At 32.8% G+C, this 13,483-nt stretch overlaps 1 long non-coding RNA gene across 1 annotated transcript; it reads right to left on the bottom strand.

The window, feature by feature from the left end:
* Positions 1-11,037: 11,037 nt before the first annotated feature.
* On the bottom strand, positions 11,038-12,850 carry LOC106779854. Its single transcript, XR_002666462.1, has 2 exons — positions 12,093-12,850; positions 11,038-11,999 (listed from the first exon to the last, which is right to left on the bottom strand). It is a non-coding gene; the product is annotated as an uncharacterized LOC106779854 (long non-coding RNA).
* Positions 12,851-13,483: the final 633 nt, after the last annotated feature.

The following is a 13,483-nucleotide window of genomic DNA, read 5'->3' as shown; positions in this document are numbered from 1 at the left end:
TCATGGACTCTATACATCTCTTCCAATAGCTAATGCCCCTTGAGAGGACATAAGCATGGATTTCGTTCTAGGATTGCCAAGAACTCAAATAGGGTATGATTCCATATTTGTGCTGGTAGATCGTTTTAGTAAAATGTCACATTTTATGCCCTACCACAAAGTAGATGATGCTGGCTATATTTGTATACTATTTTTTAAAGAAATAGTGAGATTGCATGGCTTACCCAAAACTATAGTGTCTGATAAAGATGTTAAGTTCCTTAATCATTTTTGGAAAACTCTATGGGGAAAACTAGGAACTAAACTTCTATTTTCTACCACATGTCACCCTCAAACTGATGGACAAACTGAGGTGATAAATAGGTCTCTGTCTACTTTATTAAGGGTAATATTAAGAGGCAATAAGAAAAATTGGGATGATCATCTACCTCACATTGAATTTGCTTACAATAGAGTAATCCACAAGACTAATAGTCTCTCCTTTTAAGATTCTTTATGATTTTAACCCTATTACACCTCTTGACTTATTACCTCTTCCAGAATCATCTTCTTTTCTTCATAAAGAAGGTGTATCTAAAGCGGAATTTTTCAAGAAATTACATAAAAAGGTTAAAACCCAAATTGAAAAACAAACTCAAAAATAGCTTTTAAATAGCTTTTAAATAGCGGGGCTTAGTTTGTCTTCATTTGAGAAAGGAAAGGTTTCCATCTCAACGAAAGTCTAAACTTAGTCCAAGAGGAGATGGTCTTTTTAAGGTGGTCAAGAAAATAAATGATAATGGATACATATTAGATCTTCCTGAAAGTTATTGTGTCAGTTCTAAGCGATTTACTTCTTTTCACAGGAGATGATCAGCAGGATGAAGCAGATCTGAAGACAGATCCTTTTCAAGAGGGAGGGTCTGATGGAGGACCATCTAGGACTCACATTGGGCCTCTTACAAGAGCCATGTCAAGGATAATTCAAGAAGAAGAAGGATCACACAACACTTTACTTTTATGAAAAATCACTTACTAAATACTTCTTCTCTTTTCTAAAAATATTTACATTGTTGTTTTATATGGTCTAATAAGACCAGGTGATCATGGATCAACCAACCAAGAAGCTTGATAAACCAAGGGAAGTAAAGGAGCCAAGCTAGGAAGAAAAACGAGTGAATTCCAAATTTGACAACATAGCTTCAAGATTGGACCTATGAAGGATTTTGGCTTCCAGATTGGACTTGTGAAGGATTTTGGCTTCTAGATTGTGAGCCACGCCCAGCCCAAACCCCGCATCCAATGCCTGCTAGTGAACATTTTCCATGTGACCTTGCTGACTTGGAATGAGGTGTGGATTATGCTTGTTCAAAGAGAGGGCGCCTCCTACACAAAATAATTTGAAATGGGAGGGAATTTGGGTCAAAAACATGGCTCATCTTTACCTATAAATAAGAGAGTCATGTCTATGTAATTCTTCACTTTTGAGCTTAGTGAAATGTTGTTGAATTCAGTTTCCAGCCAAGAAGCTTGATAAACTAAGGGAAGTAAAGGAGCCAAGCTAGGAAAAAAAAAAAAGTGAATTCTGGATTTGGTAGCATAGCTTCCAGATTGGACCTGTGAAGGATTTTGGCTTCCGGATTGTGAGCCACGCCCAGCCCAAACCATGCGTGGCTCAACGCCTGCGAGTGAACATATTCCACGTGACCTTGTTGACTTGGAATGAGGCGTGGATGATGCTTGTTCGAAGAGAAGACACCTCCTACACGAAATAATTTGAATTTGGGAGGGAATTTGGGTCACAAACATGGTTCATCTTTACCTATAAATAAGAGAGTCATGCCTATGTAATTCTTTACTTTTGAGCTTAGTGAAATGCTGACCTTCTATTTCAACTTCCTCACCTTTTTTCTAGCTTCCTTCCTTAGTAGGAAGACCTTCTGAACTGCGAGGCCTCATCCACTTACCTCTCTTCCACTTAAACCCATCAAACACATCTTCATTTTCCCTGCACCAAGTATCATTGTTGTTCTACTCTGGTTTGAAATTGCTCTCTTCGTGATTCCAGCTGGGAGTGACTTTCATCATAAACCCTTAAAATAAAATAAAAGTATTCAGTTTTAATAATTTTTTATTTTTTATTTAAATTCTAAAATATTATACACCTTAATTTGACGATGTTAAACTTAATGCTATTTGTAATATTCTTATTTGATTTTACACTTTTAAAAATTAATAAACAACTAATAAAACAATGTCACACGTGAAATTTATGTTATGGAAACGCAACCAATTAAGTAATATATTGATATTCAGAAAAGGTGAACTAATTAATTAAAAAAGAAATAAGAATGAACAAAATCTGTAATATTAAAAAAATATACGTAAAAAATAGTTTTAAGTTAATTAGTAGTTAATGATAAATAATTCAATATTTTTAGTGCATCACACAATTATTTCATAATTTAAAGTAGTTTGGTTAATTTTGTCCGTTCTTAATCACTATATAATCGGTGGAGGAGAATGAAATCTCTCTACCAATTTATGAACTCCTTACAAATAAGATCTAATATTTGACGCATGAATAGAGGTTCATTTAAATAAAATTGTTTAGTGGTAAGTCAATAAAAGTAAAAAATGATAATCTACGAGGATAAAGAGAAGAAAATAACACTTTCTTTGTAAAAATGTAAAAATAACATATTATATATTAATAATTGTGTATGAATGTAAAGATAATGTAAACATTAACCATTTAAAATGATAATAGAAACAGTAATTAGCAAAATAAATACAAAGGTGAGTCAGCATGCTACTTAAATATAATTACTTCCAAATTACAAGAAGGTTGTATCAGAGTTCCATTTTTCAGTAAAAGGGTTGTTAAGTTGTCGCACTACTGATAAGGAATGGGAATTGCTGATGAATTGGATTCGTTGCATGTGTTAGGTTTCATGTTTATTTCTTTGTCTTCAAATTTTGGGTGCTAACTTTGATGATCTTTTGTTCTGATAACTATTGTTTATCTCAGAAACCACATGGTCGCATAAACAAAGATTGTGCAGATGTTCAAATGTCATTGGTTTCGGGGGAAACATTGTTAATTATTGCCCAACATCTTATTGTTTAAGTTATTNATTATTGTAGATATACCAATTACTCCTCTATCAAATAGAATCATTGACTGAACTGCTTCCCATGTGCCTCTAAATATATAAATANCAACCATAAATGCATCGCTATATATAAATATATATAATGAAATTACTGTCTGTTGAAGGGTAAGACAATATTGAAAAACTTAAATTTATTGTCAAATTTCCGAAATTTGAAAATTAAGCAAAATTTCTTGTTATTCTTTTTCCTTTTAAAAGTGTGATAATTTAGACATTATTTCTGTCACCTTTCATGTCATACCTAATTTAACTTTTTAAAAACAAATTTCTTATAGATGTAAAGCATCACAGTATCCTTTTAATATATGTGTGTGTGTGTATGACAGTATAATTTATATAAACTTAATTGTGAAAAGTGCATAAATACTTGTATTATAAGTTACAAACATAAAGGATGTATCTTGAATGGTCACTTTAAGACATGATTATCTCTAGAATTTTAGGTACGTATCTCATGATACCTTTGAACATGCAAAACTCAGTCATAACACAATTAGGTTTTACCCATTTGTCATTGTTCAGTTTTAAAGAATCCTAAATAAACATTAATTAATTCAACAAAATATCTAAAGTGGCACTGATCATAACAAAGGGGTGTGTAGTTTAGAATGATAGTTGAAGGTGATTTGATCAATGCGAAACTTGAGAAAGACTTTTGGGTGGTATTTGCAGAACAATACATGCACATGTTGACTTGTCAGCTATGGTTAAATTTCATCACTGCTGTTCTCATCAATGATGGGATTTGGGTACTATAGATATATGCAGTTTTATCTACATAATCATAGAGATTATATATAGCTCTGTGATTAATAGTGATGGAAATTGAAATTTTGCATGGAATATATATATACATAGTATTTTATAAGAAATTTGAAATTAAAAAAAAAAAAAAGGAAAATTTGTTTATATTTGTTTACTTAGGTACCCACTTGTATATATTCATTTTAATTCAATAAATTTGTTAGTATGAAAATAAGGAAAAAGAAATATCCCCTTATGTGTGTATATAAAAGTAGTTAATATGTCTCTCTTGAGATACATTTCTAAAAAAATATTTACAAAAATAATAAGTAAAATAGATTTACTTTCTTTTACATTTTTAAATCAACTTATATATTAGTCTTTATAATGCAGAAAAGAATCGTGTAAAATTTTTTCCTTCTTTTTCTTTTCTCTTTAATTACGTTAATATCGAACAATTTAGAGAAAATAAAAGGAAATTTTAGACTATACTTAATCAAATATCCATTGTTTTAATCACTTTCTGTTTTTAAATTGTAATAGAATAATGAAAATACGTTATTTTATTTTTCTTCTTTCGTTTGTATATCGGTAATCTTAGTTTGAATGCCTTATTTTATACTTACAAAACAGATTATAATTAATGAACGTGCAAAGATGAATCTGGACATCATTGACCACAATAGAAATAAGCTCCACCATCACAACTCATTGAAAATGGATCCAATAAAATAGCAGCTAAAAGACTCCATAACCAAAACATTCACAATAATAATAAAATAATAATAATAATAATAACTTATTATTATTATTATTATTATTCATAATTAGTGCATCGAGGTGGCAAGTAATTTCAACTCATACAATGGTATAAGTTCAATGATCTTATCCTTGGAAAGTTAACATTGTGGGGGCAAACCCAAATGGCCCTCATACCTCTTTGGTCAAGAGTAGTTCCATGGTCTCTTCAAAATTGGTCGAAATATTACTATTATCAAAGTATTATTAATATTATTATTAGTTTATAGTTAGGCCAAAATACTTTTTTAATCAAATAAACTTTTTATTTGACAATCTATTTGTGGATGGGGGATTATGAACATTTTTGTTGTGGACCAATTGATTGGGGGCAAACAAAAGGTAATAAACGAAAGGATTTGACATCAAGGAGTGTGATCACAGCCTCTCTTTTTTTCTTTTTCTTTTTTTTATTTTATTTTCCACCCATTTCTTATTTTTTAAACAAAAAATACCTTTGACCGAAATAGAGTATGTAAACTTGCTTTTAATGATTAGGTTGTAAAAAGTAGAAATCTTCCACTATGTGTTTTAGATGAACATAAACTATTTTTAATCATATTTTTAAGCAATGAGAGTGTGAAAATTCCCATGATAAGACAATGAAAGAAGACCAGGAAGTGCGGTTGAGGAGACTACAGGGGTGCAGGAATGAAGTGTGGGGAGGGATAGAAAAAACATTAGAAAAACTTAGGGGTGGGGAAATAGAAAATAGCGGTGTCAAACTAATGGGCCGTCATACCGCAAGTCTATTTGTGTGGGTCCAAACCATACTGATAAATCGTTTCTTTATTGGCAGAAATTACTGTTGGTTTTAAGAAAAATGCTCGTGAACTGCGTCTGCAACCTCATATTACTAACTATACCCCCACAATTGTAGGGATAGATTTAAACACCCTTCACCGCCGTCGCAGCCACTACTCTCAGTGCCGCGGCCATCGCTTCGATTGTGATAACGGTTGCACCGCTGTCGCAACCACTACTGTTAGTGCCGTCATCGTGAGCACTGTTGAAGAGGAAGAAGAAGAGAGGTGTGCTGCAGTGGAAAAAAAAATTCCTTTTGAAAAGTTATTTTATAACTTTAATATATTTATATTTTAATAATCTTTGTATCAAAATTATTTTTTAAATTATATAAACTAAATATTAAGTTAATATAATTTAAATTTTTCTACTTGATTCATGACTTCAAGTAATGAATGACATTATTCATTAGAATTATCAAATCATTATCTTTATATGAATCAAATGATCAAATCATGAAAGATAAAAGTTATGAATGATAAGATTTCTTTCATGTATCATATAATGAAACAAACTCAATATAATTTAATCTATCTTATAACTTTCATATTTCTAAAAGAAATATAACATATTACAACAATCAATAATACATGTATATAACTTAATGTGGATAATAATAGAATAAAGAGAAGCATAACTTGAATTCACAAGTTTTATGACCGTATAAACATATAAGTCTACATTTTCATATAGATAGATAACATCATCATATTAATGTTGACTTATCCATAATGCTCATACTTTTAACATGGCCAATAAACATTTTGGGCGACAGTCCTTTAGTTAATGGATCTGCATCATTAAATTAATGGATTTGCACTTATTCTTTGACTGACAAATACTTCAAATTCATGTGTTTAGTACCCTTTGAGTAGTAGTCATTTTTAGAGAAGAAAACAATTGCTGAATTATCACAATAAATCCTTATCGGCCTAACAATACTATCAATAATACTGAGCCTCGATACACAGTTCTGCAACCACAATGCACGAACAACGGATGTGGGGTTGAGGTCCTTTACTCAAAGCACTCCAAGTTGTCTTGAAGACCAGATGGGCTCCCTAATGGTCCTCTATCATCTAAGTTACGTTGTTCACCCTTCCTCCTTCTTGTCTAAGTCATGTGGGTGAGTACCTGTCAAAGACACTCTGACGCTCAAGTCAATAATATAACCAATCAGTTAGCACCCCAGGTGATGCATATAATATGCATGATCCATAAATCTTACCTGAGACCTTTATTTATAGTAGTTGTGATGAGCCTTTAACTTTTGTTGGCCTGATGATAGCCCAATCACATCTTAATCTGCATTAGGAACTTAATGATTCATTACAATTAATAATATGACCATATTATTAAGCTATACTAGGCACGGATACGATGGACGATTTGGATGATCATCCTAAATGAACGGTCTGAATGATCGACTTGGATAGATAGTCTGAATGGTCCATCATCCAAATCAACTTAAAGTAATGTTTAGTCCTAAGAAAAATCATATAATACACATACAATTAACTCTTAAAGTTGGACATTTAAACTATTCAAAGTATACACCGAATAGAATTCAAAATTAATACATTATATCATATATGTCATGCATATACACATCCAACGGAATTTCAAACTAATGCATTATTATCAGTGGATGCACTTTTCGATCAACTAACGTAACATTCAATATGCATTTGCATTCCAATTAAACTTCAATGCAAAGTGAAAATATAAGGCATCATTATATGCTATTAAAATATTGAATATTACAATTCACATGCTACACCAATTAAATTTCGGAAAAAAAAAATCCCACATTCACGTCAATTCACTTTGGGTCTCCTACGTTTCAAAACACAGCTAATAACTTGCAATTAAATTATTGTAAAAGTTTACACGTACGATTTCATTATAGAAAGCGAAAAATATAAAATCCCTAAAATCCATAATTTCAAAATTAGGATTATTACAATTGAAAATAAATCTTATTCATGGAAAATTATAAAATTTCGTAACCTAGTTTTGATACCGATTGAAAGCAATTTCTATAATTTTTGAATGAAAACATAGTTGAATTTCATAATTCTCACATATATAAATTATGAAAGAAAAGAACTTACCGTTACAAAATTTTTCCTAATAATAAATTATTTTTCCTTCTCTTCTTGATAATATAAAAATTACCAAGATTGGGAGCCTCTTTCTGTCAAAGTTAATGCTTTTCTTTCTTTTCAAGAACCTCACTCTTGCTCAGTCTTTTCACAAAAGTAAAATTATCGATCTTTTATAATACTTTACCCACTTTAATAAAATACCAAAATATCATTTTTAAAATGAGAAAGAAAAGATTAATTTTAATAACTCTAAATTAATTTCTATAACTTTAATATATTAATATTTTAATAATCATCATATTAAAATATTTATATTAAAATTATTTTTTAAATTACACGAATATTAAATTAATATAATTTAATATTAGGATTTATGATTTAATGTTTAGGTGTGATGATTTTAAAATTAAAAGAGAATGTGTGAAGAAATGATGAGGTGCAGGAAGTAAAAACTTTGATTACTTAGTGAATTTATTTCTTTTTGAAAAAGTGGAAGTAAGGGATGGGTGCATACCCATTTTAAACAAAAAAAGTTAAACTGATGAAATGTTTGTGTTATTTAGAGTTCTCACGGGCGGTTTCTTCCTGCACTTCATTTTGTTCTTCATGCACCCTTATAAAATTTAAAATTTCAATTTTACCCTTGCATTAAAAAACTCAAAAATGTCAAATCATCACCCACCCCCTTTATTTATTCTCAATAAAAATGGAGGCCGAACGACATGCAATTTTTTAAACACATTTGGGAAGAAGAGTTCTGAAAATCATTTTCGGATTCAGAAAAATAATTCGGAATGACTATTTCAGAATACAATTTTAAATATATTTTAGATTGAATATTTTGAAAGATAATTTTTTATTTAAAATGACTTTCAAAATATTTGTTTCAATTTCACTTTTATATTTCCGGATTTCTGTTCTTCTGTATATTTTATATTTTTAGATTCAGAAACATATTTTGAATTAGACATTTTGTAATATAAAATAAAATCATAATATGTTTTTTGGAAATTATTTTGACATATAGAAATATGTTGTGAAATATCTACTTTGAAATGATTTTCTTATATTTTTTGAATTTAATATCCCAAAATATATTTATGGATTTAAAATACCTTCCAAAATATCCAATTTAAAAGATATTACAATTAAAAAGGTGTAAGAATTTTTATTATAATTTTAATAAGGGGTAATTTTGGAACTATAACTTTTATGGGTGAAGGAAGAAAAAAAGTGAGACGTAGAAAGCAATAGTTTTGTTGTTTATGAGTTATTCTTCTTTTTATCTTGACCCGTTTTTCATTAGACAACGTAATACCTCAATTTTTCATTTCATAATATGCATAATTAATACAAAATACATAATTTAAAACAAAACTTCATTTCTATTTTATGAGAAATCTCATTAAAAATGTTGTTTTACCAATGTAGACTTCATTGAAAAGCAAAAATCTAATATTAAAAGAATGTTTAAAATATCTCCCGATATTGACCCTTCTTCCTAGTGTCAGGTGTCTTCCTCAACACCTATAATATCATTTACTCTCGTATAAAATACAATCATCGCGGGTGAAAACAACAATTACCAAAATAGAAGGGTGAACCAACATATAAACATCAAAATATCATAACAATATTATACATATAACAACCAACCCAAACGTTACATAGCCATATGTCTCACAATGCCATACAATTATACTGATTATTTCACACAACCACACAAAATATGTTATCATTGAAAATAATACAACTATAAATGAACTTAGCATCAAGAACCGATTTATAACCTTTTCACGTAGTTTACCAATAACCACCCACTACTAAAGCAATCACCCTTCTTGTTCCCTTCAAACCTTATAGATAGGGCACCATTCCCACTTCCCTTAAGCCTTACAAATATGGTCTAATTCCCAACACTATTATCGAGAGCTTCCCTAGCGAAGTATATAGGTGCTACTTCTCATCTATTATGAGGAGCTAAATTTCCTGGGTGTTGAAATGAGATGTAAACCCTTTGAAACTTTCTTGTATTTGGTACTGTATTATTTATGAATGTTTGCTTTTAATTACATGTTTGTGAATTAGGTTATACTTATTGTTGGATAAATTGATCACTCATCTTATTTCACTGGATTAGTATTGAGTGGAAACTAGTTTCAAGTTAAGGTCCAATTCTCCTGTATGCTTTTTGATGCTAGGAATATATCTAAGGCTGCATTTGGCTACAGAGTCCTGATCTTATTGTAGATGATCCATTGAAGCAGTCACTGAGGAATCATATTGAAGTTTGGTGATCCTAGACTTTAGGTGCCAGGGATGGACATAAAGTTACATTCAAAGAGAACTCCTAAAATTTGATTACTTGTAGCATCAAGTACTTCAAGATTAATATTAATTTTGAGGGATTAAAACTATATTTTATGAAATTCATGAAGAAAATATTATTTACTTTAGAGAGAAACGATCCAAATTTAAAGAAGTTGTACCGTACAGTCTCTTTTGGAACTAAACACCACTTAGGCCGACCACCCAGGCTGTCCATCCAGGTCGATCACCCAGGCCATCTACCCAGGCTGACTGCCTAGATCGTGCCTAGTATGACCTAACATTATGGTCAAATTATTAGTGGTAATGACTAATTAAGTTCCTAATGCAGATTAGATGTGATTGGGCTATTGCTAATGAATTGACAAGTGTACTGAATCATATCAAGTTATATAAAATGGTAAAACCAAGTATCGTTTCCCAAGAGACTCACGACACTAAACAATTGTGCTTTTGCTTAACCAATTAAGACTTTTAGAACAATATTTTGGGAGTTTTGAATGCAAAGTACAGAAAAATAAATGTTGATCAATTAAGGATAAACACTATAATGAATGGATGATGTTGATAATATGGGATGAATATGTTGTTGGGGTTTAGAGTTCACCTAATTACTCTCATTCATATTAGAATTCATCTTCTTCATTAATGTTAATATCACTTTCTAAAGTACTTAAAACCCGATCCCTCGGCGAAGAAAGCCTATCCTTAATTATTATACCCTAATCCCTTGCACCCCAAATAATTAATTCTGCATTACATATGCACAAAAGCTTAAGACAACCAAAACTCATATCCCATCCTTGGTGTCGACACCCAATTTCGTCCGAATGATTGAATAATAGGACTTAGTTTTTGTTTTTGTCTTATTTTCAATTTTGTTTTCATTTTATTATTTTTAATTTTTGTTTTACTATTTATTATTTGATTTAGTTTGTTTTATTATTGGATTTAATTTCATTTTTCTATATTATTTTGAAAAAAGAAGAAAAAAAAAAAGAAAAAGCGAAAAAGGAAAACGATTTTGGTCTAAAAAAAAAAAGGACGGCATTGGCTTGAGGAGGGTACCATGCAAATTTGGGTGGCAGAGCAGTACGGACTGGCAATTGGCAAGGGAAATTTGCAGGAAAAAAGCAATAACGAAAAAAAGGGGAGAACAACCTAAGCAGACGGGAGGGCACAGATGGTTGCTTTTTTTATCATCACTCATTTACAAAGAGAACGAAGTAGAAAGGCATCACTCACGACATCAAGAATCAAGGACTTGAGAGCAAGCTTCATTTTGGAAAGTTGGACCTGCACCGAGGGAAGAGGAAGCAGAGAAGAGGGTCAAGGGTTTTTGAGAAAAAGAGGTCAAAAAAGGCAGAGACGTCTCTGGAGATCACCTTCGATCATCATCTGTGCCTTCGTCTTCAATCACCCACGGTGGCAGTAGCCACCTTTGATCTTCAGGAACATAAGAAGTCATTCAAATCAGCAATCGTAGGAAGCAAGAAAAACAAGCAAAACATCAATTCTCCGAGGTGAGTTTCTATCCCAGTGTAACTAATCTGTGTGATTTTGAGTGATTGCAATGTCTGTGTATTAGTAGCATTATTCAATATGATCGCGTTAGCTGTTCTATATCTCTATTATGGTTATATCTTCATCCTTTCCTTGAGCATGCCTTGCCCGAAACCATAAGGTTTTCTTTTCTATTTCTCTGCTTCAAAGTTACCGAGCATGAGCTTTCTGATTTTTCACAGCACCCAATAGCCATATTCATCTCTTCACCATACACTCAGAAAACACTAAGGGAATCATATCTTCAAAACCTTGATCCCTCTCATCTGCAAAGAAAAATTAACCCAAATGCATTTGAGTTGTTTATGGTACAATCACCACCATCTTCATCTTGTTCCTCTCGGCCACTGCAATTTTTATGTCGCTCGCCTGTACCTCACACACATCACCTCAACCGGCGGTCACCACCACCCCTTCATCCACTACTCATTCGAACCACTCCATTTACCTTTAGAGCCTTCATCCCATGAATATTTCCCTTAATACTATCGTTCTCAACCTGCCCAACAGAAAAAAGACACAAAAACAGAACCAATCACTAAGAACCAAGACTGATTGCCAACACCAAAACACAAGCTTGTATTCAACTAACACAATCAAAGCCAAAACATGCCCCTGTTCATCTCTGTTTACCAACCAACACAAAAGCCGAATCGTTAGGCAAGAAGCAAGTAGAGAGAAACAGAAGGAGAAACGGTAACTGCCTGGGAAGCGAATGGAGGCGGTTTCCTCTCAGGCGAGAGACGGAAAAGGAGAAGGAATGTGGCGGTGCGGTGACGCCGACCTTGATTCTGGTGGCATCTGCCGTCGCCGGCGACGACGAGACTGAAAGCGTGAGCGACGCGGTGGCTGTTAGACGGAGACGGCGACAACACCCAGATTCTCTGACTGCAGCGGCGGGTTCGAATTCAAGGAGGAAGAAAGAGGTTTCGTGTGATACTGGCGGCTGCGTAACCTCTTCGGTGGTGGTGAGAGAGTGGCTAGGGGCGCGACGTTGTCGGGTCTAACGGTGGCTCATGACGGCACGACAGAAAAGCAGTGGCTGCCGGAGCGGCGGCATGAGGCGTTCTAGGGAGGCAAAACCCCCAACCGTGAGCGAGTGCGAGAGAGAGACTGATTCTCTGATTTGCTTCGAGCCTTGGAGTGAAGAATGAGGGGAGGAAATTCGAACCCAATTAGAGCTTCTAGGTCATGAGCTATGGGCTTGGGTGCCAGGCCCAACAAAAAATAATAATAATAAAAAAAAACATTTTTGCTTATGCACCCCCAATTTCTGATAGGTCACACCACTTTGCACTTGGGCTTTGGCCTAGTCTGGTTGTAGGAGCCAAGTTAGATTCCCACACACCAAAAAAAATCTCCCATCCGCACACCCCATCTCTCATTCTGCACCCATGCTCTTTTCTGCAGCGCACCCCCCGCTCTCACTCTTCACCACCCCTTTTCATATGGGCTTGGACCCAGTCTGCAATTAAACAGGAAATCCTTTCTGTACCCCCTATGTTTCCATTCCGCACCCCTTGCTACTTGGGCTTAGGCCCAGTTCGTTTTTTTAAAAGGAAAAAGGTTTAAACACCCTTTTACCCTCGTACCTTTTCCTTTTGTCTTTTAATCTATTTGTTATTTTGTTTTTATATTTATTCAACTTTTTATTTCATTTCTACTTTTTATTTTTGTTTATTTACTTATTTATTTTATCTTTCCGTTTCAAATATTTACCTATTCAAAAATCAACAAAAATATTTTAAAAGGTTTAAGCACACGTGCGACCATTCGCGTCAGCTTTGTGTTGAAAACCTTTTTCTTCTTCTTTTAAAAATAAAAATTATTTTAAGAGGTTTAAGCACACGTGCGACCATTCGCGTCAGCCTTGTGTTAAAACCTTTTCCTCCTTCTTTTAAAAATAACAAAATATTTTAAAAGGTTTAAGCACACGTGCGACCATTCGCGTCAGCCTTGTGTTAAAACCTTTTTCTCCTTCTT

The sequence above is a fragment of the Vigna radiata genome, unplaced genomic scaffold, assembly GCF_000741045.1.
Source record: "Vigna radiata var. radiata cultivar VC1973A unplaced genomic scaffold, Vradiata_ver6 scaffold_169, whole genome shotgun sequence".
Taxonomy (NCBI): domain Eukaryota; kingdom Viridiplantae; phylum Streptophyta; class Magnoliopsida; order Fabales; family Fabaceae; genus Vigna; species Vigna radiata.
This window is presented reverse-complemented; position numbering and strand designations above follow the sequence as displayed.